Source organism: Brienomyrus brachyistius, chromosome 14 (assembly GCF_023856365.1).
Source record: "Brienomyrus brachyistius isolate T26 chromosome 14, BBRACH_0.4, whole genome shotgun sequence".
Taxonomy (NCBI): domain Eukaryota; kingdom Metazoa; phylum Chordata; class Actinopteri; order Osteoglossiformes; family Mormyridae; genus Brienomyrus; species Brienomyrus brachyistius.
The window spans coordinates 9731590-9755751 of record NC_064546.1 but is presented as its reverse complement, the minus strand read 5'-3'; the positions used below and the strand labels follow the sequence as shown (position 1 = coordinate 9755751).

General features: G+C 42.9%; 1 pseudogene; it reads right to left on the bottom strand.

Moving 5' to 3' along the window:
• Positions 1-314: 314 nt before the first annotated feature.
• The window catches only part of LOC125707666 (H(+)/Cl(-) exchange transporter 7-like), a 254198-nt pseudogene continuing 230350 nt past the window's right edge, over positions 315-24162 (bottom strand).

Here is a 24162-nt window from a genome sequence, read left to right as displayed (position 1 = left end):
GTGTAGAACCACACACACACACCACACACACACACACACACACACACACACACACTCACTCTCTCTCTGAAGTGCTTTAAAAACATAACGGATAAATTATTTTATGTGCAAACTGGGAGGGGGCAACAAAAAGTCGCAAAACACACATGGAATCGATCCCCTCCCCCATCACAACCAACCCTCGGTGAACGAAACCAGAAAGTCAGTCATTGGCATCCCGGGTTCCGGACTTTGCTGAAATGCGACGACCGGTGCGGGTTCTGGCGGGGGCTGACTGGGGGCAGGGGGGGGTTGGCCTGGTGAGCAGCGCGGCAGTCGCCTTCCACGCATCACGTCTGTGCCAGCTGCAGCTCCTCCAGGCCGTCTTTGCCCAGGTGGTAACGGGCCAGGTCCTTCCGCGTCACCAGTCCCACCACCTGGGCACCGGGAACATGATTGGTACGTAGAACAGGGCATAGATAGCTGGTTATGTTATGAGGGAGGGGTGGGAGTAGCACAGGAAACCAGGTGATAACCTTGATCTAGATGGATGCCCAACGGCCACTGGCTGAAAACCGATGCAGTAATTTTCGAATTTTACAATGAGAATGGAGATATGTGCTGGAGATGACGAAGGCCTGAGGACCTCGCAAGGCAGACGCACCTGGTTGTCACTGTCCACCACAATGAGGTGCCGCAGACCAAGGGCCCTGAACAGCTTGAAGACACGAGGAAGCGACGTCTCCTGAAAAAGAGGCAGAAGAACACAGTCGCAGAACATGACTGTTTAGTCAAATGTGTCTCTGGTTCTCAAGGACCAAGACCAAGGCTGAGACTGAGACTAGTACCTGCGTGACAGTGTAGGGGGTGGGATTCATGAACTCCGTCAGGTCCATCATGCACTCCCTCTCGTCTTGGGACACATGGATGGACTGGATCGGAGGGAAGCGAGGGTAGGCATCCCGGAAGTCCTTCAGCTGCAGTTTGCGCAGATTGAGACGAGAACGAGCCCGTTCCACAAACACCTGGTTGAAAAGAGTACACCGGTCACAACGTGGATGAGCACACTTCTCATTGGCTTGCTGCACTGACATTCGCAACCGTGTACGCAGGTAAACAGACCCCTCATTGGTCAATCGCACTGTCATTCACAGGCATGCATATACACCAAGCACCCTGATAGGTGTTAGTGTGGACAGACATGCTCCTTATTCAGCTGACCTCTGCAGGAACCTTAGGTCACACTCACCTTGTGTTTCAGGAGCACGATAAGCTGGGAACGCAGGATTAAGCCACAGATTTTCCCTGGCTAAGAGCACAAAATTCAGATTAGCAAAGCCCCAAAGTACATCATGTGACAAATCTCCAGGAAAACAAAATCACCCCTAGTGGGAGGGACATACCTCACAGCCATCACTCAACCCGGAGACTACAGGGAACCCGTTGTGATTGGTCGAGGTGTTGCTGAGCACATCCACAATAGTGCCCACTTTCTCCACCAGGTTGAAGCAGGTTACTGGAGAGCTCATAACCTCCCTGAATGGACAGACACACCAAACCTGAATATACAGTGAGAATGAGCACCAATGTCTTGCTAAAGGCGTGTACTGGGCTCATTGAAGCATTAGCAGGGAAAATCCTGTGGGGGCAATATACCTGGCAGTCAGGGAGTGGGAGGTGGCTGGGGCATCCAGTGCAGGAAGGGCACACTCTGCAGCTTGATGTGGATGTCGTATAGCCCCTGTGGGAAAATTCGAGTCACTCAGAAGAGCTTAGGATCACATCTGCACAACATTCACAAGCTGCCACCCCTTGAAGTTTTACTTCCTCTAAGCAGATTTGCTGGCACATTGAGGAACAGAGAAGCGAAACGAGCTGTCACAGCATGATGTGCCACCTTAAGTTAGACAGCTGTGCAAAAACAACGGAAGGGTTCTCAAAATCAGTCACTGGAAGGACAGATGAAAAAAAGATGGCGTCAGACTGGTGGCTAGCTGCACCACCCACACCAAAAGCAAACATGAGACCGGAGCAGTTAACGAAACACGACTGGCCCGATTCCAAGTTCTGCACGGTTCTGAAAGGCGATGAGCTCATCACTCACTGACAGGCTCACACATAATGCCAAATGGACCAACCCGCTCAACCCGAAACGTCAACACTGACCTCCACGAAATAATCGCCCACGATCTTCGCCGTCATCAGAACCAGCATTATGGGTAGGCCGTAGGTGACATTTCCGGTGGCTTCCACCATGATGACAGTCAGGCTGAGGGTCATCCTCACGATCCCACCTGCAAAGACCTTCGTAAACAGACGCAAACCCGAAGCCTCATGTGCCTCCATGCACCTCTAGACGAGCTCTGAAAAGCAGGCTGACCGCGGACGGACACTCACCAAGCTGGGCGGCGGCTCCAATCAGAGCGTACTTCCCAGGGTCGGCCAAGGTCTGTCAAACGAAACGCCACAAATCATAAAACATGCTCATTCAAAAACTTCGAGGGGGCTTTACTTCCAACAAACATTATGTTAAACTACATCTATGCCGACATGACGCTGGGCGGCCCAGGAAATCGATACAGCACTAACCAATAGGGCACCTTCAAAGAGTCACGTGACTGCTTAAAGAGTAAATCTGATTGGACAACAAAGAGGAAATCAATCTAAAGCGGGTGTTGAAGGAGGCCTCTGACTTCTAAAGACCCCGTTCAATTTCCTTAATATATCAAAACCTGCAGCGTTTCCATTAAAGTTCTGCACAAACAAGCAAATTTGTTGACAAAGTGAAATTTGCATAAAGGGTGTTTCCATTAAGTAACATCATGGAAACAACACCTGCAATTTATGATTCCGTGCCTCAACATGGATTGAGCTTTTCATGAGATACGAGCTCTAGAACCAAGTCATCGTGTCCTACACAGCAACAAGTTCGCAAAATCGGCTTCCATTTCAGTTTTGCGAATCGCCACAAAAACCACTTCAATCAAACTGAAAGCGTTTGAGGGCTTGTCCTCCTGAAATATAATCGTACCCATTAACGGATTTTCAGTTTTGCTTCTTCAAAATGTGCAAAAAAATCAAGGTCAGTGGAAAACGTCGCCACTGTGAGGTTTCTCTCTGCTGAGGGAAGAGTTCTGCTATCGTGACGGCCCCTCCTCCGCCAGCGGACCACGCCGCCTCACCGGCTATACGGCGCTTCCCCAGGAACGGCGACCCGTCCTGATGTACCTGTATGGAATTGTGCGGCGTAATGGAGGCCAGCAAAATGCCAAAGAGCCGCCCCCAGGCGGCGCCGATGAGCAGCGAGGGGATGAAGACCCCGGCGGACACAGTCAGGCCGTATGTCCAGCAGGCCAGGAAGAAGTAGGTGATGGTGAAGATTCCCTAGGTGCGACGGGATTGTAGGAACCTGCGGGGGGGGGGGGGGGTGGTGGTGGTGGAATTCATCACCTAAGTCAGTGTTTCCCACGTTTTTGCTAAAATGTTGATCATGTAGTTGATCCCCAAGAACGCTAATCTAGCGAAACAGCTAGTTTTACTTGATTCACCCTTGTAATGAGGATACAGGTGTACAGAAATTATTTCATGATGAATGGCATTTTTCATATGATCATTTCCATTTTTCTACCTGGTGTAAAGTGCAATTTGGAGCCGATCAAGACCAAGCCATGTTACTTTGGTATGTCTTTCATCCACTAGAGGGCATGGATGAACACAGTTTAGTGCCGTTCGAACTTGCCTACGGTGGCATTCGTCAGGGCACTTGAGAAGCGCTCCTGTTCTCCCCAGGCAGGGTGACAGTCCCCCATCCCAAATGAGGGAAGCCTTGAATAATTGAGGAGGATTGTGTGTATGGGTTTATTAGCTGTCTGTCTGGGAAAACAATCAGCCAGAAGCGGCCCGTAAACAAACCTACGACACGACAGAGGTGGCAGACGAGTCTGACTGTTCAAACAGCTGCCCCGGACCTAGCCAGCCTGTCACCAATATCAAACACAGGTGTTCATTCTAAAGATGGACAACGGACTGTAATTATAATCTCTTCCAGAAGAAGGGCACAACAGGGGCGACCAATCCGGCTTCAGGTCACGACCCATCCTGCCCTGAAACACGTGCTGGAAACTCCACGGACCTGCGGGGCTGTGGAACAGGCTGCGGACACTCCTCTCCGGGGTGTTGAAGACGATCGTGGCCATGGAATTGTACTCGCCATCAGCACAGAACAGCTGTGAGAGGGATAAGTGGAGGTTCAGGCCTGAGGACAGGATACACACCCTCTCAGCTGTTCAGCCAATGAAATCACAGAGAGCCCACCTCCAGCTGCCTTACCTGCAAGGGGTAATTCCTCCAGCTGATCCTCCCCCAGGGGCTGGCAGTCGTTGGAGAAGTAGATCATAGTGAAGAACACATGTGGCCGTCACGGCAGCAACCAGTATGGCCTCGATCACCTGCAGGCAGGGCCGGTGGATATACCTGGGGATGGGGGGGGGGGGGCATGGTGGCTCAGCTAATGATTTTGTTGTGGGACAACTTCATTTGCATCAAACCAGTGTGGGGCAGTTTCAAGGTCAGCCCCACAGTCTCGGGATATATTTATTTAATTATTTAATTTCAAGTGTTAAGATGCCTAAGTTTCAGACAGGCGTGACACAGTAAAAACCAAACAGGCCTCACTTACGTGCACACACACAGGCAGAGGTACGCACACACACACACACACACACAGGCACACATGCGCACAGAAGTACGCACACACACACACACACAGGCACACACACGCACACAGGCACACGCACACAGGCACACCTGATCCTGAGGATGGTGAGCCAGTAGTTCAGGACGTTGAACAGTGCTCCCAGCAATCCACCTGCGGGGGGGGAAAGAGACATGGGCCCGGCATGAGAAAACCAGAAACAGAACCAGTCCGTTAAGATGTAAAAGAGCAAGGTTGGGTTTCCACAATAAGACGCTCCCTCTCTCTCTCTCTCTCTCACCGAAGGCTCCCATGACGATAAACAGAGGAATCTCATACAGGTAGTACTCCGTGCTCTGAGGGGGGGGGGGTAAAAAAAAAGAAAAAAAATCAATACCCAGAATCCTCCAGTCAAACATGCAAATGACAACATCACAGTAATTTCTTCTATTTCTAAAAAGTTACTGATATTAGTTGGATGGCTAGATGAACACCGCTTCAGTTCCCAACTTCTCCTCAGGGGCACCTCAGCCGTTCCATGATTTTGTTAAATTTCACCAACAGCTGAATTAAAAAAAGTTAAATATACTGGCTTAAAAAGTCAGTGAGAGACTGACTAGCTGTATGAGGTGTGCTGGTGGCCAAGTCAAAAAAAACACATGCTGCATTGGACGGTCGCTGCAAATACTAGGATGATTTTAGCAGAGGTTCTGAAATGGCGAAGTAGACACACTTTCACAGGCATAATATCATAGTTTTACACCAACACGAGGATAATCTAAATATCATTTTCTTTGCCTGCCTAAGACTTTTGCACAGTAGTGTATAATTTTTAAAAAAATGGTGAACGTGTTGTGATCCTACGGAAGCATACAGTGGGCATCCGGGGCAAACGTTTCCCAAAAACTTCAGGCACCGAAGGCGGGAAAAATTCTGCTGCGTTTAAAAAAAATAAATAAACAACCGTATCTGCATACCATGTAAACTGCTACAGGTGCCTCTCTTGTAACGAGAAACATCCACAACCATGGCTAACATGCCTACCTAAACCAGGAGGCCCAACTAAAACAGCGCGGTACTCATGTCCACCGAGGTGATGACTATATTTCCAGCCCAGGGGCCTCCCAGGGAAAGTCATGCGCTGCGGGGTGGGGGCTGTGTCCAAGTCCCCAACAAACGTTTCATGGTTTCCTTTCCAACCCATGTGACCAGAAGGCAGGTAAAAAATACATCACTTGCTCATGTGACAGGGTACCGAGTCGAGCCCTTTCTGGAAATAACAGCTCATCTTTTCTCTCTCACCCTTGTTTCCCCATAAAGTTCACAGATCAGCCCCTTCTTGAACGGCACGGACAGGAAAGACCAAAACATGTTCGGGAACAGTGTGAACTTGGTCTCATTCTGGATTTTGGTCAAAATTATACCGTCTTCTTTCGCCTTTCCCAAACGAGGTAATGATTATAAAATGCTCTCCACTCTAAGTTGTCCAGACATCCATAAACATCACATTTTCCCCACTGACTAACGGGAGGCAGGAAACCAATGTCAGAGGGTAACGGCCGACATCTCCCAAGAGCTACTTGACTTGCGGACAGCATACCATTGGCCAAGACAACCAGATCAATTACCGATGCCCAATATTTTGATTTTCAAGATTCCATCTACAGACTTTTAAAAAGGACAATCTACATCACAACACCGACAGAAATGGGAAACTTACATCGTTGTCAAAGCGTCCAAAGTTGATGAGACCTGGGTTACTAAAATCTCCCGGCTTGTTGTGGTAGATACTCATGAAGAAGTTCAAGGTGAAGGTCGAGATCATGGAAGCGAAGAACTGAAAGATACGGGTCACTGAATAGTTACATTTCACCAGAGCCCCGTGGCGGGGCAAGGAGATCAGGTATGCTAATCGGAAACGTCACTCACGATTCTCCAGGTCAACATCTGGTTCCAGAAGGAGGCTCCCTCCTCAAGCTGAAAAGGACACCACCTGCAAAACCGGAAACCATCAGAAACTGCTGCATAACTGCATTACTCACAGATCAGCTCCACTAAACTGGAAATATTCAGCAAAGGTCATACAGGGGTCTTTATTGCAAGGATAAGACTCCACTGGTGTGACTCCATGCCTTTGTGGCATTTTTTCCTGGATTATTCATCAACACAGAGCCACCTTGTACTTTCCATCCTGAAACCGAAAAATCAATGGCGGAGGCCGAAGAAGCCCAACGCTGACAGGACACTCTAATAACCTTTTTTTTACTCATCATAGCTTCCCTTCTTCCATGAGGGGTAACATTAGATTCTGGAGGCATGGAACTGATCTGAGATCAGAGCTTCGGGTGTGTATATGGGTGTGTCGAGACTAGATGGTCAGTATGGATAACTAAGGTGCACTAAAATTGGGTGAGCAGGCAAGGCATGTCACCCAGGTTGTGTGACAATTATTTTATATAATATGTAATATATATTTCCATCCACCATCCCTCCTTTACGGAGAACTGCGTTATTTTTATTGTCCATTACGAAGAAAAAAAAAACTATATATATATATAATATATATATATATATATATATATATATATAATATGGGGTGTATCGAGACTAGATGGTCATTATGGATAACTAAGGTGCACTAAAATTGGGTGAGCTGGCAAGGCATGTCACCCAGGTTGTGTGACAATTATTTTATATATATGTATATATATATTCCATCCACCATCCCTCTTTTATGGAGAACTGCGTTATTTTTATTGTCTATTGCAAAAAAAAAAAAAACTATATATATATATATATATATACATATATATTTATGGGTGTATCGAGACTAGATGGTCATTATGGATAACTAAGGTGCACTAAAATTGGGTGAGCAGGCAAGGCATGTCACCCCAGTTGTGTGACAATTATTTTATATAAATGTTATATATATATTCCCTCCACCACCCCTCCTTTACGGAGGACTGCTTTATTATTAATATCCATTGCGAAAAAAAAAACACAAGAAAAAGAAAAAATATCTATATATATATACATTATATATATATATATATATATGGGTGTGTCGAGACTAGATGGTCAGTATGGATAACTAAGGTGCACTAAAATTGGGTGAGCAGGCAAGGCATGTCACCCAGGTTGTGTGACAATTATTTTATATATATATGTATATATATTCCATCCACCATCCCTCCTTTACGGAGAACTGCGTTATTTTTATTGTCTATTGCAAAAAAAAAACAGAAAAACTATATAATATATATATATATATATATACATATATATTCATGGGGGTATCGAGACTAGATGGTCATTATGAATAACTAAGGTGCACTAAAACTGGGTGAGCAGGTAAGGCATGTCACCCAGGTTGTGTGACAATTATTTTATATATATGATATATATATATATATTCCCTCCACCACCCCTCCTCTACGGAGGACTGCTTTATTTTTATTTCCATTGCAAAAATAAAACATTTTAAAACACAAAAAAAAAAAAAAACGAAAATAATAATAATAAAAATTATTTTGAATGTGTATTCAAATAAGTTAGAATGTGTGTGAACTATATATAAATATATATATACACATGCATATACAGAAATATATACACACACACACACATATATATATATAAAGACACACACAGATCACACACTCACATAAACACATACACACACTGTTGTACAGTCTTATGCAAAGGTTTGGCACCCCTTGACAAATAACATCTTTTCATTACAAAAGCAACAATATCAGTTAATACAGTCTCTTTAGGAACTGGGGGGAAAATACACAATATTTTCAGCAAACATTGATGAATAGTTACTTTTTTATGCCATAAATTGAACAAAATTACAAAATAAAAACATTATTATGGCACTCTGCAAAAGTTTGGGCACCCATACGTAATCAGTACTTAGTAACACCTCCTCTGCCAGATATCACAGCTTACAAGCGCTTCTTATAGCCAGCTGAAAGGCTTTCAGTTCTTGTACTTGGGATTTTCTCACATTCTTCCTTGCAAAAGGCTTCTAGTTCTGTAATATTCTAATATATCAAGGGCTGTATTGTCAAATAGGAGATCGGCAGCATTCTCCCACCTGAGAAAACTGTACTACAATGCCCTTGATAGTGTGTAGAAACACACTCGTCAGCTCTAGTCCTCCTGTAACAACGCAAAAGGACTGGCAACCCTCAGGTATTTATGCGTGCGATTGTATGATAAATTCACCCTGACAGTCTCACACTTCTCTTGGTACCAACAGGTCTCATGGAATATATAAAAGGCAACTGCAACAATTATACTCGGCACTAAACATCGAGGCACGGAAATGCAGCAGAGCTTGTGTATTTCTCAGGATGCATTCTAGTAAAATGCCCGGAAAATGAGCTAAAGACATATTTCAAGGGGCACTATATAAAACCGATGGAAATTTTACTGATTAAATAAAAGGAAAAGCATTGTTTGAAAAATCACAAATGTTTCTAAGATTCAATGCACGCTTTTTGACCACATCATAGCGATGAACACATCATTGTTCCTGACAATGTCCTAATACAGAAATAAAACTTTATGTTGGTAAACTCAAAAAGCCTTCAGCTGTCACACTGGCTAACGATCTCAAACGATTATAAAGCAGCATTTTGAAAAGCGCTGTTTTAAAATAACAGCTACAACACTTACCTTGTCTTCTGCCAAATGCTTTTCACGGCTTGGCACTCCAACGGTGCTGAACGAAATTGTATTTCCTCCTACCTCGTTTGCCCTTCAGTTCTTGTTTTCTCCCTTTGGATGTTTTTTTCCTTCTTCTTTGGATATTGTTTTTTATTTTTGTCTGTTTTTTTACTTTGCATGTTTTTCCTTCTTCGGATATTATTTTTTTGGCTTATTTTTTTAGACGATGTTTTTTTCGTCTTCTTTAAAAATTGTTTTTTTTTTCATCCTTTTGATGTTGTTTTACGGAACAAGAGCCGTACAGTGCTACTCTATCAGGAGGTAGCGCCAACTGAACGCCTTGAAGCAGTACCCAGCTCTTTATAGGGAGCGTCAACCCGAAGTCAAGTTCTAGAACGTTGCACTCACTTTTCATTGGTTTCCCAGCTATGCTGTCAGAATAATGTTTGCTGATTGGTCGAAAATTTTAAACGTACCCGAGTACTGTAAAAAAACTCAAGATCTTGCTACCCTACGGAGCTACCCATAAGGTGATTTTTTATATACGTTATATGCAGCTATTTGTAGCAGGCCGTAATTAGACTAATCACCCTTTGTCAATAAAGCCAACAAGAGAACAGGTTGCCCAAAGTTTGCTCAGGTACACGCCACAGCACAACCTTAAAAACACATCCAGCACAAATCACACTTGGGAATGACACAGCAAATCACAGCCATAAAAAAGACCCCTATGGGCAATCCAAGCACCCAGACTACAGGTGCCAAAAGGCCCAGCCTGCCTAATAATGAACCCAAAATATACATACAACAAAGAAAAAGACACAAACAAAAAAGAAAATAAAACTAGCCAGCTGCTCCCACTAAACCCGCTCCCGAGGCCACTAAGCCGGCTGGCTTGATAATACACGATACAACCTCAGATAAAACATATTAAAGCAACACAGGGAGGTTTACAACCTGATCCTTAAAATTATCGACCCGTAATTCCACCTTGAAAACCCCTAAAGAACAGTAGTTTACCCCATGACTCACTGCCCCATTCAAACAAAAAAAAAAACAGGTTTTGGGGTAACCTTTAGGTCAGCTCTCAAAACCAGGTATGAGGACTCTTCAGCTAATCAGTCCTCTAATTAGAAATCTAATTAGGGAGTTGCAGCGAAAACCTGCATACACACCGGCCCTTTGCGGATAAGATTGTTCACCCCTGAAACAAGCAAACAGAAAGGCTGCTACACTGCAAATTCAATATGCCCGCCGATGCTCCACCAAATCTATCAGGACCCTGCCTGTCTTTCCCGTGCCTGCTCCTTTGCCAATATGCCCTACCATCGGAACATGCACAGCCATCTCGCCCCGGCTATGCCTCCAGTCCGAACTGCAGTTCCTATACCTGCCTATAATTGCCTGGCTACAATCCATCCCCCAAAATGAAATTGATGACCCAACGATCACAGCTAAGAATTCTATCCCCAAACCACTGGTCTTCCTCCCCAACCGAACGATCATTCACTGACCGTGGTAACTTATAAGGGTTGGTATGATGACCAGTGGTGGACCTCACCGAACGTTTAACTGGTCTCTACACCTCGGGGGGGACATAACCTCCTCCATTATACGAGGCCTACTTGTGGATGCTCTATTGCGACCCCTCCCACCAGCCCTGTCCCCGTAAAATCACAGAGTCCTCATCCGATTCCATTTCTGTTGCCCCTGTGGGCAACCCAGACTCAGGAGACATTACCAGAACATCTTCCCCTGACATAACAACCCCCTGTGGTACTGGACGCAACTCTGTTCGGTGAACTTGACGGACAACCCCGTCCCCCTCCATTGGAGTTGCAGAGTAAACTGCACCCTGATCTTGGGGACACCGAACTACCATATACAAACAGGCATCCCAATGATCCTGTATTTTACCTCGAACATGGTTCCGCAAACACACCAGCTGACCTTCATCAAACCCCTAATCATTAACCAACTCATTGTGTTTCCGATTTCGTGGTGTGGCTTGTTCCTCCAACTAAGCCTTCACATACTCTTGAAGCACCTGCAAACTTTCCTGATGGTTTTGTACCCATTCCTCCAAAGGTCCACCATACTGACTGATCCCGGCAGGAGCCTGAAGATAGTGTATCGGTAATCGAGGCTCACAGCCAGACCTTAAATAAAAAGGCATCATCCAGTCATTTGGTGGGGTGTAGTATTGTAAGCTTCTCTGCTGGAGGAAGTGTGTGAAGCAAATTGTGCAAAAAAAATATTAAAGCAACACCAGGGAGGTTTACATCTAGATCCTTAAAATGATCGACCTGCAATTCCACCTTGAAAATCCAATTACCATATAAAGGATACAAGATGTAAAGATGACAAATGACATGGCACACATTTGTTGTTTAGACTGTTGTGTCAGGTTAATTGAAAGCTGAAGGATCTTAGTGTTTACTAGTCTAAGTAACAGAATGTCTAAACACTGTGCTTGCCTTTATGGGTTTTTAAGCAGAACATATAGGTATAGAAACATATTAACATTACGTTTCACGATTCACTGACTGGAGAATAGGAGAATATACACATCAATATTACTACTTAAGTTAACTAACCCTAATCCCAACCCCTATTGGCACGGAGCCCGCCAGGGTTCAGGTGAGATATAAATCTGTAATCTGTATCAATGGTTTTGCTATCCATACCCACCCTATTAATGTTAGCTTCCCAGGGTTTCTTGTTAGACAAGCTCTGTGTATCTCTATACCCCCATTTACTGCACGACTGATTGTCCATTTATAAAGAATCAAATAGGGTGAAGATGGTTTTAGTTTACAATTACTCTGGAAGGTGACCAGATTAAAAAAAACTAAATACCATGCCTACGTGTATGTAATCTCCATCACAGTCCCCATTTTCCCCATAATCCTCGTTTTGATAGTGCCAATTTGTGTAATGTGAGTTTTTTTTTTTTTTTTTTAAACTGTTATAGAAGAACATACTGGATGCCACATGTGTACAATTACCCCTTTCTAATTAGGGGGGTCCGTTGTGTCAGCTACAGCCTTTACTAACATACACATAAGTATACAGTCTTACAGCACTTTTGTTTTCCTTTTGTATTTAATGGTTTTCCATTTAGGGGGCAGCATGGTGGTGCAGTGGTTAGCACTGTTGCCTCACACCTCTAGGGCCCGGGTTCGAGTCTCCACCTGGGTCACATGTGTGTGGAGTTTGCATGTTCTACCCATGTCATCGTGGGGTTTCCTCCGGGTACTCTGGTTTCCCCCACAGTCCAAAAACATGCTGAGGCTAATTGGAGTTGCTAAATTGCCCATAGGAGTGTATGCGTGAGTGAATAGTGTGTGAGTGTGCCCTGCGATGGGCTGGCCCGCCATCCTGGGTTGTTCCCTGTCTCGTGCCCATTGCTTCCGGGATAGGCTCCAGACCCCCCGCGATCCAGTAGGATAAGCGGTTTGGAAAGGCTGCCTAACGCCCTTAATTTGTTTGCAATTTCGCCAGGTAGGCTACCTTCTTTAAACTGCGTTTTGCTAGACTACACATTTCGAGATGTTTTATTGTAGTCTTGGTAAATATATATATATAGTTTAGCCTAACCCAGCCACTTAAGGGAGCAAGCCAGCTCAGGTAGGTGCCAGTCCCAAGCCCGGATTAATGGAGAGGGTTGGCGTCAAGAAATAAAGAGAAATAAAGACAACTAATACTCCTAGTTTGCGAGATCTGACTGCAATGGCAGCACTGCTACAAGGGTGTGGATAAATCTATACAAATATCACCTGCATGCACATTACTTCTTTTACAATAACCAACTCCTGATCCATACTGTTAGTCGTGAAAAAAAAAACTATCGTGTACATAGAGGCCCTGTGTAAAAAGATAACTGCCAAGGAAAAGATCAAAAACATTTATTTCAAGGATACAAAGTTTTTATGGTCATGTACAGTGTACAGTGCAATTCTTATTTGATTAACTTGAATGTCTCCACAGACTAGACGATTAAACAAATAAAGCAGCGCAACATTACAATAACTAATAACAAATAAACAAAGCTCACGAGTACTATTACAGTATTTATATCATTTATTTAAACTTAATTTTACCAGGTAAATTAACTACAAAGCAGTTACCACTGCTTTACCTGCTCTCGGGAGAAATAGCAGATATACGTCATGTATGTGACTAAATTCTTAAGCCAATAAGGGCAAAGTTGTGTCGTAATGGAGGCGGATCCAGTTTGTGCAGCCGGTTAAAGACACTACGGGCATGTAAATGGAGAACGAAATTATAGTTATACCGAATCTCCTACACACAATACCAAGGTTACCAACTTTGGTCAGCTGACCGGAGTGAGACGTTCAATTCCCGTAAGATTTCTTTGCGCCAGCCTGAGAGTCTGAAAACACGTCACACCAGATGCATGAGAGATGGAAACCTGGGATATTCAGTCGAATCAGATCAAATATGATGCTAAGTTAGTACTAAGTTAAAATATGTTCCGGACTTGTAACATGCACCCATGATTTGGAACAGTCAGCAGGCTGTCTCTGGCCACGCCCCCTACACTCGGTCCGGCCCCTGGCTTTTCCTGAATTCTGATTCCTTTAGATAAACATTGACTTCATTGATATTGTTATTGATTTATCGACAGACCATCATACGTTTTAGACGTTATAATAACAACACTCTATTGATCCCCAAAGAGAGAAATTCTCTCCTTGCCTGCCCCCTCTTACTGTCCATGATACACAAGCACATATGTAGAAAAACGTCAGCTTGGAAGCCAAGGCTGGACTTAACCTACTCCTTAGGGTTCAACTGGAAACTGCCCCATGGCCGAGCGGTCTAAAGCCTCCTGCGCAGCGAAAATGGCCTTTCAAAGTAAGGGGTATTCTGTTCTCCGAAGTAAGGCGTGGGTTCGAATCCAACTTCCGACAAAAGTTCTTCAATCGCTACAGCAGAATTTGAGCCACTGATCGGCTTTAATTGCTTTGTTTTATTTTTGCGTTTCAGGCAAAACTACATAACACTTAAGAGGTGCAGGATGATCTGTCTTGCTCTCGCGAGGTTTTTGTACGACGTGACATGGTGACATAATGCAGCGGACGATAAAAATCTAACCACAATGCATTGCGTCAGGACCAGAATGTATTGCTTTAAGCCAGCGCTGTATGTGGGTACATGAAGTGGAAAGCACCCAATAACAAACATAACATTTAAAAAAAATCTACAAACTAGTGGGAATATAAAATAAAATAAATGTGTCTGGGCAAATTGGTAAGTTAAATTAAATCGTTTTAAGCAGTGTTAAGCAGTGTGTGGTTTTAAACACGAGTAGCATGTACCGTGTTGACGGCGCATGAACGTATCTTGGCAGCACATGTAAAACTTAGATTTGCAAGCGGGATGTGAAACAGCATTTAGGTGTTTAAAACAGCAATAGAGTGCGTGTTTGTTCACGCAGTTACAATGTTTAGTTGTTATTTCTGTGGAACATCAGTGCAAACCCTTAGGGAACATGTTTTACATGTCAAACTTCACCGTCATGAACCACGATGCGTGTTCAAGTGTGGCGCTACAGATTGCCACAATACGTTTCGTTCATATGGGGAATTTAAGGCTCATTTTTACCGTAAACATAACACAGATTCATATATTGATACTACAAATGCCCTTACGGTGTTTACGTGTAATATGTCTATGTGCCAGCGCCAATGTCGCGATGTCAGATCACTAACAGCTCACTTAAAGGAACATATAGCCGAAGGACGTGTTGTGACATGTCCGGTGACAGGATGCGACCATACGTTCACTGTGAGATCGTCGTTTACAGCCTACATGTCCAGGAAACACAGACAATGTTCTGTGGACAGTATAAGAGATCTTAATAAGGAGACAGTTTCTCAGTTTCTTGAAACTGAACCGTTAGTTACAGGCCCTACAGAGAGATTTAGTGAGACTGATGAAGGTGAAGTCCATCTTACAGAAAATTTCAGTGACCTTTTTCTTAGAAATATTTCTCTTTTCTACTTGAAATTACATGGGCAGTTTCTTCTGCCAGCATCAACTATACAAAATATTATTGAAGAGATGCTAAGCATACATGAACTAGGACAGACATATACTTTGAATAAATTAAGTGCATTCCTGAAAAGTGACTTAACTGAATTAACAGATGAGGTTATTGGTAGTATATGTGATGTTGTGAAGGAATCTGACCTTTTCACCATTAGTCATGAAGGACCAATGAGAACCAATTTTTCAAGAACTAGGGCTTTTAAACAGATGTTTAGATACACAGAACCTGTAAAGTTGTACTTAGGAAGGGATGAAACAAGGTCACAGAGGTTTGCCTACTATGTTCCATTGAAAGACACTTTGAGACATTTACTGGAGTCAGACTTATGGCAGAATTGTGCTGCACAGGGTACATACGTACCATACACTGATGTGCTTTGTGATGTCAGTGATGGTCAGGTATATAAAAACAATGAGTTCTTTTCTCAAAACCCATCATGTCTAAAACTAATTCTATATCAAGATTCTTTTGAGGCGGTGAACCCATTAGGTTCAGCAAAAAGCAGCACAAAGTAGTAGCTGTATATTTGTCTCTGGCTAATTTACCACCTCATCAAGTACAGACCACATGTCACTTGTAATGCTGTGTCAGGAAAAAGACTTCAAACACTTTGGCCATGACAAAGTTTTCTCAAGGCTCATTGCAGACTTAAAAGACCTGGAAGACAATGGAATAACGGTGGCAGAGGAAAAAGTTAAAGGGACTGTTTTGTGCATTGCAGGGGACAATTTGGGGTCTCATAATATCGGTGGATTTACAGAAAATTTTAGTTTTTCTGAATATTTCTGCAGGTATTGCCGGACAACCCGAACAGATTTTCAAACAGATCCAAATGCATTTTACAGTCTGAGGAACAACAAAACGTTGAAGGTATAATATCTGAGTTTTAATTCATTGAATTACTTCGATGTTTGTATGCCTGGCCTGCCACCTTGTTTAGGCCATGACATTTTTGAGGGTATCCTTTCCTATGATTTAGCCCTTTACCTGAAGTACTTCATCAAGCAAAAAAAGTGGTTCACTTATTCAATTCTGAATAGACGCATTAAGAAATTTAAGTACAGTGGCTCTGATGTGTTGAGTAAGCCATGTGCAGTAAACTCCAATGGAGTAAAGCTTTATGGTCAGGCTGTTCAGAACTGGAATTTTCTAAGACTTCTTCCTGTGATCATGTGTGACAAGGTGAAAGAGCCCACAGATGATGATTGGCAGTTGACCCTTCAGCTAAAAGACATTGTGGAGCTGATTTGTGCACAGAAAATTTTATTGCCAGAGGTTGCATACCTTGACGTTCTTATCCAAGAATATCTTGCTTGTAGATTTTCTTTCTTTCCAGGACATAGGTTAAAGCCTAAGCATCACTACTTGCGACACTACCCTGCACTGATTTTAAAGTTTGGTCCTTTGATCAGGTTGTGGACAATGCGATTTGAAAGTAAATAAGGCACCATGGCAACAACAGTCAGAACAGCATCCAGTTCACAGCTAGTTTTAAAAATTGCTTTAACGCAGAGTGATTACAGGAAATAGGTGTACTGCTTAATATTAATTAAATTATTAAAATGTGCTAATAATAGACATATTTGTCAGTCAGACATTGTGCTTTTTAAAGAGCAGAAGGGATACATTAAATTACGATTATATTGTCCTTACTGTATATATTTTTACATTTTTCCCCTCAATGATTGTCAAGTGATCACAATTCTTACTGTGCTTTACCCCTCACTTGATAGAGATGTACCAAAACTGAACATATAACTGGATTTCACTCAGAATAACCAGGCCTTCTTTTTGGACTCTTTATCCCTTTTTATTTTATCTTCGCTTTCCTCAAGCCAGGCATTTACAGGTGAAAAACCTTAAACCACAAAACACCAACTTTCACCAATCTATCTTATGAGCAAACACAAAATTTTACTTTAAATGCATATATATATATATATATATATATATATATATATATATACATACACACAAAATATACAATGAATGACCAATCTCAGCTTCAAATTTCCACACAATTATACATAACTTGTTCTGAATAAAATTCCTCCAAACATCAAAGTTTAAGATCAAACCACTGGGGAAACACATAAATGAGTTACTCAACGCAATAAATTGCAATGAAAAGCTAACCAATTAGACAATCGAACAATAGGTTTAACACTTCTGCCCATATGAATTATTAAAAGGAAAGTTCACCCTTAATACTTTTTTTTTTTCTTTTTAGCAATTTAATATTTAACTTTTAGATAAACTAAAAATAGAACCCCCCCTTTTAAACCGCATTAATGCAAACATCTGAATCAATAAAACAGCATTCCACATATTGTCATTAAGACACTTACAGCACACCATTTATTCCTAATACAGTCAAATACCACAACTCATATAATGTTACAAGCCAGCACCAGCGCCTCAATGCCTCATTAGCGCACCCCATTAAGAAATAAACCCCACTCGCAACAGGTAGTGCTTGCTACAAATAACATTTGCAACAAAGTCCAACACGCATGGTTCATGGTCTTACCGGCTGTCCGTTCAGAGTCTACTTTTCAGTACACAATCGCAGCACAGTTCCAGAAGCACTTGGTGTAGATTTGACCCTTTGCTTGTCGCGCTACCAATGCGTTTTGCCGACTTTATCCAAAATAAAGAGCAGGTGCGTCCGTTAATGCCTTCCCCTCGGGTGCACACAGGTGAGTAAACTTTGGTTCCGCATGACCACTTGCGTGAACGACGTAACCACTTGCTGGAATGACGTTCATCGCAACAATGATATAAATATTTTCCCCCCTGACATATAATCAGTGTAAGCACACAAACACATTGGCCGGTTATCCTATTCATTCAGTTCCACGGACAGTGACCTGTGTTACTGTGCTGTGACATCTGGTTCCTTCATTGGCTCTGTATATTTCTATAAATGACTAAATGGCTCTGTTGTAGAAATTTCCAGCCAGAGACTTGGTTCCTATATAACGAGAAGATTTTATTTTTACTCGGACTGAGAAGCTACAGAAAATCATCTCTGCATGTGATCTCCCCTTTACTGCTCAAGCAGAGCACACGCACATCAGCAAGTGTCAAGGCAGCAAGTGCATACAAACAACTTCTCAGGGCCTTCAGGAAGAGTCAGACTGCGGTGTCATTCAGAGATACCATTGTCTAAGACTTGCACTAAAACATTCTATGCACTTGGGCATATTTAAACAAAGTAGTATGGTACCTATGTCAGAATCCATCCCTGCCTTGTCCTGTTCACATGTCACTGGCCATCCTATTCTCTCCTCTGTCTTGTACCCCTTAGCCCATAGTGTGTTTGCCTGCTCATCGGGCCACCATGTGGCTTAACGGGCCAAGTGGTTGGCCACCGTGCCTGACTCCCCTTTTGATTGTGGGTTTTGAGGATATCAGTGGGTCTGTGTTTTCATGATTGTCCCCCAGGCCACCATGCAGCTCAGCCCTTGATTCCAACTACAGTAGCAATCAGGTGGTTCTCGGTCTACTAGGACTGTATAACAGGATTCTTCACCCATTCTATCTTTACTCCTTCAGCCGCATACATGAGTCAGACCTATAGGTTATTCAAATTCCGTCCTGCCAAATTTACTGGACAGGAAGTGGACACTGCAAATGAATGTGTGAATACGCCAATACCTACATCTTTACAAGTTACATTAAGGGGTTTGGTACAGTAAATGGCTGTGAGGTGGGATTTCTTCTTGATGTCTGTTTGTAGCCCGTCCACCAGCAGCTGCTGCTGTATTTATCACACCAAGCAGGGAAAGTATATTGCTAAATTTTCCTTAGTTCAATTACGCTTGATTAAGCTAATTAAGCCGGCTATGTTATTTACATTCAGAAGGATGCCGCCATATTGGGTTATACACAGATGCCACGATAGCTCACACTCACATTCCCTCTTCATTATTTTTCTAAACACACTCTATCCTGCCTTGTCACCTGCAACAAGATCTCACTCCCTGTAGCAATAAAAGTCTTTCTTATGATTGAGCAGATTTCTGCTTCTCTCCTAACCATGGGCATCCAAAGTAAGATGAAGCAAAATGTTAGGAAATTTGATAACACATGGTTACTCTTTTGGTAACAGTGACTTTGGTTTTATTTTGATAGATGTAAACTACATAATATGGTCTTAACCTTGTTTTCTGTCCTAAAAGCAAACTTTTATGTTACAGGAGAAAAGTGCACAGCTGCTTGGATCAACCCCAGCTAATCAGCGCATATGGGAATCTTTTCAAAATACCATGTGAGTCTTATGCAATTTACCCAATTAATATAAGCTCTTTAGATGACGCTTAAATAATCAATTCCCATCAACTTAGTGTCAAAACACAAACTCAGTGGCAAAAAAGTGAAGGGCAACAGACTAAGTTGTGAAAATGAAATCTGCATGTGATGAAAGGGCATGTGACTGTATCGCGATGATTATAATCATCAGATCAAACGGACCACGGAGTTGGCGGTATGGTCACACTGCTGGTCCCATGTCAGTAGGGTATAGCACACCCCTGGGCCCGGATACTACTAGGATGTCACTGGTGTACCACTGTGCCGTCAGAGTGTGGTGTGTCACTCCACAGCATTGGCAGGATTGCTCCTCTCCCTGCAGCGCCACCATACGCACATGACGGTCATCTGTGGTACTGCAGAACTGAGATGTATCGCTGAACATGGTAGGACGCCAGTCGTCATCAGTCCATCAGTCCATGCCTCCCAGTGACTACACCACTCCAAACGCAACCGTTTCTGTGCTATTGTGAACGGCAGCCTATGCATGGGACGGTGAACCCGTAGTCCAGCTGATGCCAGTCATCGCGACACGATGATATAGGGTGTTGTAGAGAGTCCAGTAGCTGTGTCCATATATCAGGCGCAGGTGTCATGGGGATCTGTGATGCTTGGAGCACAATCCGACGATCCTTCCTTGGCGTGGTCTGTCTTGGATGACCAGAAACTTCACGACGTGTGTGGATGCCTCACGTGCCCATTGGTTTCAATATCAGGCCACTGTGATATCCGCATGGCCCACATGCAATTGCAGCACATGACCACCTGGCTTCATGTAAACCCGCAATGCAACCCTATCAAACTCCGTCAAGTGCCGTTAACACTGTCTAATGTGACTACGAGGCATCCTGTGTCTGGTGATTAAACATGCCAACTCCTTGCAATTTGAATCATTTACATATCCATCACTGGTCTGCACATGTACCAGATTACATCTTTAATCGGATAGTTACTTCTGGGTTCTCAACTTTTTTTTTCATAATACCCCTTAAGTGTATATGCCCTTCACTGATGAGAAATTCATCAACATCTAAGTCCTACATTCATGTACAATGCATATTAAATGAATATTTTGTCACTATTAGTTTTGATGTATCATTCTTTGAATGCACTCAATTGAATCATGGACAGTGGTTCCACATGGAAAAAAATGAATATTCCGAAAAGGAAAAATCCTTCTTCGGTTGATACATTCACTTTGTGTTCTGAGAATTTTTCCCTTGAGTGCCTTGTACAGTATGTCTAGTGTGTTTTTGGTGTGAATGTGGCCATAATCATACAAGGAAAAAACCACTGACTTGTAGTGAACATGTAAAACCGCAACATGCAGTGTCATACGTAACTGAAATAAGAAATGCTGGATTGCCTGAGTTGCATGCGTGCATGTTTTTTAATATGGGCAACATGGTTCCCTGAGATGCCTCAGTGTTGCTCACCGCCATCTCTAACACACAACCTCACAAACCATCTTAAAACTACTGAAAGAAATAATTGGCTACACTGCAGCTCCACTGTTTTGTTTGGCACCCCTGCATGTCCTGCATTGTGTGGGGAAAAAAGCTGAAGGCTGAGGAATGTTACATAACACAGCTAGAATGTAAAAACTCTCTCTGGTGTAATTCACTGCGTAAAACCAATGGTCCTAAGTGTGGTGTCTTCTTCATAACACTCCCTGATGTTTGTGTCCGTGACCATGAGATAGGGTGGCTGCTTTTCTTCCTTGCTTTCCTTGTATTCCTACGTTTCCTCCCCAGCCTTGGTTGGTAGGTCAGGCAGCATCACCTTGTTTTAATAGACCCAGGTGCAATTTATCTTGAAATTAGACTCAAGTGCAGAAAATGTTCTATCAGAAGTCTTTGACAATCTCTGAATTACACAGAAATCTGACTTCTTCTGAAGCTGTGAAATTGTTCATCTGTATTTGCTGCATTGGTACTTGTTGATGTGCGTGTGCCCTGCTTAAGGAGTAAAGGGGAGATGACATGCAGAGCTAGTTTTCTGTAGTTTATTTTCTTTGTCTGAATAATAATATTCTCTTCATATAGGAACCCAGTCTCTGGCTGGAAATTTCTACAATAGAGCCATTTAGTTATTTCTAGAAAAATATTTAGAGCCAATGACCTGATGTCATAGTAACACAGGTCACTGTCCGTGGTGCTGAATTCTCTACTTGATGGGCTGGTGCTGAATGAATAGGCCAGGTGTCTGTGTGCTTCCACTGACTGGCACCCAGACATATAATGACTTTTAACAATGAAGGGGGAAAAGTCCAGACAGGAAATTAGTCAACAGTAATTAGTAATCAAATATAGTTCTCATTTATCATTATGTAAATTTCAAAAACCTTTTCTGACTATTAATCTGCACGTTGCAATAATTTAATATTAACTAACTTGCTGTAACGTAAAGTGAAAAACAAGTTTTAAAACTAGCTGTGAAATTTTTGATGCTGTTGACCTGAATGTTGTTGCCAGAGCCTTAGGATACGTCTCTACACATAAGTGAGGGGATGGATGCACTATTCTATGGAGGCTTCTGAAGAGAATTATTATCCCAAATTTAAATTGAGAGAGATGATTAATTCCTTTTTAATGCAGTCTGCCTTAAGAGCCCCTGTTCTGCCGTTGATCTTTTGCATGGATGCTATCATGTATTAGTTTACTCTATGAAATTTAGTTTGAATTTTGATCACATGTCAAACTAAAGCATTTTGGACTGGATTCCTGAGTTCTTTTTAACGCTGTTAAGTTACATTTTTATTTCAGCATAATTACAAGTTCCCGCAGGGAAGAAATAAGTCAGTTACTTAATAAATGACTATAAAGTAGTTGCTGCAGTATATATTCCATAAATTTACTGAACTGGAGTTTTATGCATCCTTACAAAGTAATAACTGTATGTGTTCTTTAAGTATGAAAGAGTTTAGGACATTGTCACCTGCAGTGGACGGCCACGTGTCCCCATAATTATAACTTTAGATTATATTTCTGCATGACTGAGTATTCACTGAGTACCTGGTAGTGTTGGATGATATTTACGTCTCATATTTACCATTTATGTCAGTCTTCAAAGTGTGTGGATTATTAAGGTTGGTCTTGGTTGTTTTCTTCCCTGGAGAAACAGAAGTTTAATGCCATGATGCCACAGCAGCTCGCCGTTCCTGTCAGTACGGTGGAGGTAAGAGTTTGAAACATTCATCAGCCTGTCAGCTACGCATCTCGCCTGGACATGGGACTCAGCTTTTATTCTTCCATAATACCGCGTAAGTACCTCACTCTACTCAATCTCAGTACTGTTTAAGGGTAAATAACTTTTGTCACTGACTGCCAGAGATTATGGCAATTAAATGGAAAATATGAAGCAGACATATGAAATACAGTGGGCTGTTTGCAGTAAGTTGGGCTTAGGGTTAGTAATGGGGCTTTTTCCACTGACTTCTGCTTCTGTGCCCTTTCTTCACACTGCTGTTCAACTGTCCTCTTTATAGGAGGGAGGAGCAGCGCAAATGCAGCCGACAGATATAAAGCCATGTGCTGGCAGCAGACGCTTCGCACCCCTTAATAGCATATCTGTTGCTGGTAAGACTGTCTGTGCTGCCGGTCATCTCAGTAACCAGGTGAAACTCCCCAGGCAAGATCAGGACAATGTTGTGTTGAGTTTCAGTGAGTTTCCTGTGTGTAAAGCCAGTTTTGGGGTCAATGTGGAGCCTGGTCCAGTCATGAGCTGGGGAGACGTGACCAAGGCTGCACTGTTAATCTTGTGTGTCTTTTCATTCAAAACTCTTTTTTTTTTTTATTTCCCCATAGTGTCCATCATCTTGAGCAGCACCGGCTGTCATTTAGCACAAAAGATGCCTGTTCAGTTTTCCATCTGAACAAGGGCCCTCTGGACCCAGGTGTGCACTACATGAGCACTTTGTTCCTGACTCCTTATCAGCGTTTACATTTACACTCTCAGCCAGTCTTTAATCTGCAAAGTTACGCTTGGTGAGATTTATACAGACACGAGTAAAGAGGATTTTTTCACTTTTCCCAAATTCCCTCTAAGTCTGTATTTTCACCTCTTGAATGCTGGGATTTGTAGGCCCAGCTCTTCACCATGTATAACAACATCACCCTCAACGCTAGAGAAACCAAGGAGCTGATCCTGGACTTTCGCAAACGGATGACTCCCCAAAGTCCTATCTACATCGCAGAGGATGCTGTAGAGGCTTCAACAGCTTCCAGTTCCTCGGGCACACAGCTTCTGGCGGTCAAAGGCATCGTCTTCAGGTGCTGCCTCAGAAAAGCAAGCAGCACCTTGAGAGACTCTAGCCACCCAGCACTGTCACTTTTCACCTTCCATCCATCCATCTGCACAAGCATTTCCAGATTTAGAGACAAGTTTCCTCCCCATTGCTGTTAACCAGCCAGTGACG